Source organism: Phalaenopsis equestris, unplaced genomic scaffold (assembly GCF_001263595.1).
Source record: "Phalaenopsis equestris unplaced genomic scaffold, ASM126359v1 Scaffold000499, whole genome shotgun sequence".
In the NCBI taxonomy this organism is placed as follows: Eukaryota; Viridiplantae; Streptophyta; class Magnoliopsida; order Asparagales; family Orchidaceae; genus Phalaenopsis; species Phalaenopsis equestris.
In genome coordinates this window covers 82,573-88,925 of record NW_018164939.1, presented here as the reverse complement: position 1 = coordinate 88,925, position 6,353 = coordinate 82,573, and the positions used below count along the sequence as shown (strand labels likewise).

The 6,353-nt window shown below is 34.4% G+C and overlaps 1 pseudogene; it reads right to left on the bottom strand.

Moving 5' to 3' along the window:
- Positions 1-262: 262 nt before the first annotated feature.
- LOC110028175 lies at positions 263-1,410 on the bottom strand (annotated as a pseudogene).
- Between the last annotated feature and the right edge of the window lie 4,943 nt (positions 1,411-6,353).

The window sequence follows — 6,353 nt, the reverse complement described above, 5'->3', positions numbered from 1 at the left end:
GCACCAAACAAACCTTGAATTTTTTATATTTACATTACATCAAAAATATGACTATTCTTAATTATCTAAAGCAAAATACTCAAAGATATTTTTTTCATGCATATATTTTAAATATGATTTACTTATTAAAATATTAAATAAATAAATATAAGGGGTTAGTATAAACATATTCTAATAATGTCACCAAAATAGAATTCATAAATAAATTAGATGAGAATTGACAGCATTTCTACAACTCTTAAACGCAATTGTGAGAGGTCCAATAAAAATTTATTTGGTATTAGAAAAGAGGCAAACATGCAAATTACAAATAATAAGGTATAGGCATATTTCTAAAATGTATGCATATACGAGAATGAACACAGAAAGGACAGAGACATAGATGTCCTCCTCTTAAACGTCTTCTACAGATAATTGATAATACACTTCATAACACGATATTTCACCCTTCCCCTTTACATGTTCATTAATGATCTGTTTACCAAGCCCACTCCCAGAAAGAAAAAACAATTTTCTACAACCAATCATGAATCAGCTCAAAAATGAAGCAAGAAAAAGTTGACAGCACTTTGTTTTATATAGCAAATTCTTTTGCAGGACATCTAGTTCCCAAATAATCATTCTATACTTCAAGGGAAAGAAGAACAGCAGCTAGGGCATCGTACCAATCCATTCTCGTTGCACTCCTCACACCGCTGCATCCTCCCTTCCTCTTCCACAAACACCTTCCGGCTCCCACTGCAATTCCCGCATGGCGAACCCCGCCGCAATCCCCGCATACGAATGATGGATCCTGCCGGGAAACCCCCTCAAGCAATCTCGCCATCTCTCCAGACTCGTGCAGCTGCCGCAATTCCCCCGCATCGCCGATGTGGCGACCGCACACGAAAACCTGAGGTAGAGACACCGGCTTCCCTTTCCAACCAATCAGCCCCTGGAGCTCGCCCCGATACGCCGCGTCCATAGAGACGTCCCGCTCGTCAATCGCGACTCGGAAGCCGCGGAGGATGGCGCGAACGGCGCAGCAATCCTCGTAAGTTCGCCGGATGCCGCGTAGCGAGGTGCTGTAGAAGATGACGCGGGAATCGGCAATGGGGTTACCGTCGGCTGGGGTTCTACAAAAACGGATGGGACAAGTTGCGGGCGCGGCGGTGTGATGTATGGTGGTAGGTGAGCGATCGCTGGAGGATGAAGACATTCTTGGCTGCGGTGGGAGCAGAGGGGTAAGGGTCATCGATGCCATCCATTAGCATCTGTTGCTGCCTCCGGGAAGAAGATCGGGGTCATGTGGTTTCTCGTCTATATCAGGTTATTAGTTGCAGAAAATGCTCGATTCAGAAGTGCGGGGCTCGAGGAATGCGTGAGCTGGAAGAGAGAACTTGGCTTTGAACGTAGAAAGAGAGACAGAACGGCTTTGATGCCACTTTTTAAATAAAAGAAATTAAATAATTTAATCTATGATGAGATCAGATTATATTGTATTGTGATTGAAGTCCTGATATATTTTTATATTTAAACTCCTGATATAATATTTATTGATGAGTGAGAAATAAGAAATTATGATATTCATAAGCTTAAAATTTTTATCTAATTCGTAGGGATTTATACCTTTTATTTGATATGTGCCAACGTATTTAATTTATCAAAGTTATTATCTAGAGTTAGTTTTTATAATTGATTTCAATCTATCACATTAACTTAATGTCTTAGAAAGAAAAATAGTTTCATGATTAATAATTTTATTGTTCATAATAATATGATATATTTTTACTTTGCCTAAATCTAATTGTTATCTTGCTACTTCTTTATTTAGATAATTTTATGGATGAGTCTAAAATTATATGGAGACATTCCAAATTTAATTTTTATTTGGTTAAATAATGTATTCCTCATTATAGATATATTTAGTTTAATTCTACTCTAATATTTATTCTTTTTGGAAGATCTTTCTAAGATAGTTGTTAAAATTAGGAGATGTTTAACCTATCAGATGAACATAATGAGTAATTTCTTTTTTTATCATTATTGTGTGTTGGAAATTTTGTGGTGGTAGAGTAATAATTTATCGTAGCTTTTATAGATAAAAAAAACAGGGAAAGGAGACACCATAAATTCTACGTGAAAAACCCTAAAAGAGAAAAAAAAAAACTACGAGGCATTGTCAAGACAAAGTAATTCACTATATATTTATAAGTACAAATGTATTGCCTTCTCTCACAACAGAGAGAAATATGTTACGATTTTATATTTAATACTATAATTGTATTTATATATGTCAAAAAATATAAGTGTTAGGAAATTCAACAACAACTGTATTCTTGTTTCAACTGTAGCCAATAGTGATCACCGACAACCAGTGGTCGGTTGCGACAGATGGTGACAGCGGGTTGTAGTTAATTGTGGCCAGCGACAATAAACGCAAGTGGTCGTCAATAGTCGGTGGCTACGGAAGTCGGGGTTTTCTTTACAAAAATAGTCTCTGAAAATTTCACTTAGTCTTCTCCCTCTCTTTCTTTAACTAATGAGAGGGGGCATATTTATAGCTTTTTGGGAAGAGAGTTTTGGTTTTTGGTACATAACTCCCCTAACCACCTTGTTGAATGCTCAATGCTTATTGCCCTTGATAAAAAGTGATATTTTAAGGATTTTTCGTGTCTTAGTGTTAATGAATTTGAGCGATTTTAGGCTCGCTAAGAAAATCATCGAGATACTTGATTTGACTAAGTATGTCAAATTTGAAGTTCATTTAACAATTTAATTAACGAATTAAAATCTATAATTGTTCTTTGATTGTTTGATCTAGACTTGATTTTACTTGAATTGAATCAAATTTGAGTAGCTGGATTTGTTTGTTTTAGAAACTCAATTTAATTGTAAATTTGATTAAATCATAACTTTGATGAATTTTAACTTAGAAAAGTTTATTCCTACAAAAGGCATTGAAAATCTTGCTCTATGACAAAATTTTATTGGCGACACATCAATTGCCGTTATATTTTTCACCGTTGATGCTTGTGTCATTTAAAAACACGAGCCAATGAAAAAAATTTCATCATAATTTAAGATATTCCAGAAATTCGCAAATTAGAAAAAATATTTTCAACATTTCAAATTATCCTCGTTTACCCATATATGCTACATGGAGTTTTGAGAATGCCAAAATTGAGTCTACAATCTTGCAAATTAGTGAAATAAACACGTGTGGAAAAATTTGTTAATCATGTTGTTATTGTCACTATTAGTGTGCCTTGGCGTTGGCGGCCTGTGGTGAGAGACGTATGGGCGTGTATAAGCATGTATGTTCGAGTGCACGTATATAACCTTGATAGCAAATGAGCATAATATTGTGCTCGAGAAAATAACAAGTTCACGTGTGAGAATGGGTGCAAGCAGGGATGTAATAGCTTGCATGGGGGCGCGTAGGTGCGTCGGTGAGTGCACATGAGGGCATGCCCCCATGGGTAAGAGCATGCTCACATGAATACGCATGAGTTGTGGGCAAAGATGTGGGTGTGTTTGTGTGAGGGAAGCGCGTGCGTGTGTGGGTAGGCACGAGTGGGCTAGATCATGTGGAATGGTGCATGCGGGCAAGTGTGTGTCCCAACAGGATGACGAGTGCACCCGCGAGCAAGCACATGGGAGTTATTGCGTAATTGTTCACGCTGGCTTAACGATTTGTGAACTATTCTCAAGCATTGGTTTTGTCGCGTGTGCAGCCACAACTGCACTCTTGTGTGCTTGGTCGTGTGCGCACTCGTTCCAACTGAGCAAACATTCAAATTTTTAATTCTTCGATCGGCTGGAAGGTCTTCGATCGGCCTCCGCAAGAGAATCCTTGGTAAATGCCCTCTTATCGTTAAGTTGAACTTGGATCATCAGACAGATGATGTATCACTGCAATCTGACAATCCCGAAATCATTTGAGAAAGCTAGTTGTAGCTAACTGTCCCTCGGATTAGTTGTCTCCCGTTCTTTCGTTTGGCTGAGCTTTCGTTTGGTTGGCTCGTGGTTCTTACCGATGAGAATAACACTTGACGTCTTCATCTTTTGACTCTTGATGCAATTCTATGGTTTCTACTCAATGAAATCCGTTGAATTTCCTCAATATATGTGCAATCATATTTTTTATGTACAAACATGATAACAATTATAAATTTTTAAAGGTCATAAACATAGAATGACAAAAATTGGAGAGCTTGTGTACTTTTCTTGAAGTCTTTATGGGGTTGAATGCTTATTTTGAGCCACCAAAGCTCATATAATAAATATTTATTTTTACAGTGTTTGGAAAATTCAAACCAATTTGTTGAACTATATTGCATGGCCTCTACATTTCATAACATATATGGTTATAAGTTTGAAAAAAAATTAATAAGTATTGGTTTGAATAATTTAGAGCTCTATTATGCTCATGTTTTGTTTCCAAGATAGAAGCTTGATTATTTGAAGTTTTATAATTTAACTTTTATGAAGATAGTAAGTATTTTCATGTATAGAAAATAAGGGATTTGTTTTGTTGTTTGTTTGAGCATTAAGAGACAACGAATGTGAATAATATTCAACATAAGTTGGTCATATGAATGATTTATTCAAACTTTGCATTGCTCCAACTATTACATTTAAATAATACATAATGAGAAAGTGAAGAGAGAGCACAAGAAAGCCACAACTTGATCTTTATGTGGTAGAGCCAATGTTACATGGATACTTAGATATGATATTTTAGATTATTAAAGCAAGTCCACAACAACATTACTTGAAATAACATCCATAGATAGGAATATTTTCTTAATTCATGTATCGACTATAGCTTACGAGTCAATCTTTCAATATGGGTGAAAAAATAATCAATCCAACACAATGCACACTAAACTCAATGAAGATTCAAGCATTGGCGTGTTATGAGGATTAGTTACGTGCTGGAACTTTTTTTGCTAGTATTCAATCACTATTTATTTTTTTTGTTTTTATAAAATTATGATATAATTTTGTGGCAAATTTCTACAAAAATTAATATGCAGGGGGTCAAAGTCTATTATAATCGAGTATTAACAATAAAGATGAAACTAGAAATGAGGAAATCCATGCTAAACTTTATAATAGTAAAATTTTTGTAATACATGAGATAAATAGATAGAAAAAAAGATTGATTTAGGTCATTTTATATTTTATGATGAATTTGCTTTATTTATGTTTGCTTGAATGTACATAATGAGTATTATATTTGCAACTCATTTTAGTGATTTTCTTGACCATTTGATTAATGAAATCAAAGTGGAATCATAGTTCTAGTTCTTCATTTAATTTTCCTTATATTATTTCATCATTGTGTTTATAATTTTGATTCCATAAATCATTAAACTAAAATTTGAAGTTTAATGTTATTATGCATAGTAATAAATTTGATGTTGGTAGAATATCATGTTCTTCATTCGCGTTGATTTTAGTCAATATTTTGTTAAATCATAATGCTATGTTCTTCAATTACGTTGTGCAAAGGTTGTTGGGGGAGTTATTGAAAGAATCTTAGGTTGATACTTGCTAGATTGTCGAAGGTACTGGTCCATTATCTAGTAGTTGGCATAGATGCTCATATCTGGCGGACTTGGATGACCCTTCATACTTTCATTTGTTTAATAGACCTTCAATCATCAAAAAGACCTTAGATCGTTTGGCGGAACTTCAATCGTCTGACAAACCTTTAGTACAAGTAGATCTCTTTTAAATCAGCACTAGCATATTTTTAACGCACATTTATATAATTTCAAATATGTTTATTGCTTTCAAATTATATAGTATACTTAATTCATTGCGAGTAATTTTAATTTAATCAAAGTCAAATAAAAAAAATTGAACGAAATTATTATTTAGATTTGTTCCGTCCGAATAAATTTTTTAAATGTAAAAAATTTAATTTTTTTAAAATTTTATAATCCAAATAAATCAAATAAATTAAATGCACACCCCTAAACAAGCTAAACTCGCAAATCTAAGAAGAAATATTACATCAGTACTACGCACGTAAAAATAACGTGCGTAGCCAATCAAAACACGCCATGACATCCCGCGCGGCAGAGCAAAAAAAACGGCGCAGTAACACGAGGAATATTCTCTCATGTGTTATTCATGTGTTATTGCGCGTTATTCATGTGTTATTGTGTATTATTCATGTGTTATTGTGTTATTATAACACCAAGAATATTCTCAAGATACAATAACACATGAATAACACACAATAACACTTGAATAACACGGGAAATATTCTCGATAGAGAAAAAAACGGCGCAGTAACGCGGGAGAATATTCTCTCCTGTATTATTCATGTGTTATTGTGTGTTATTCATGTGTTATTG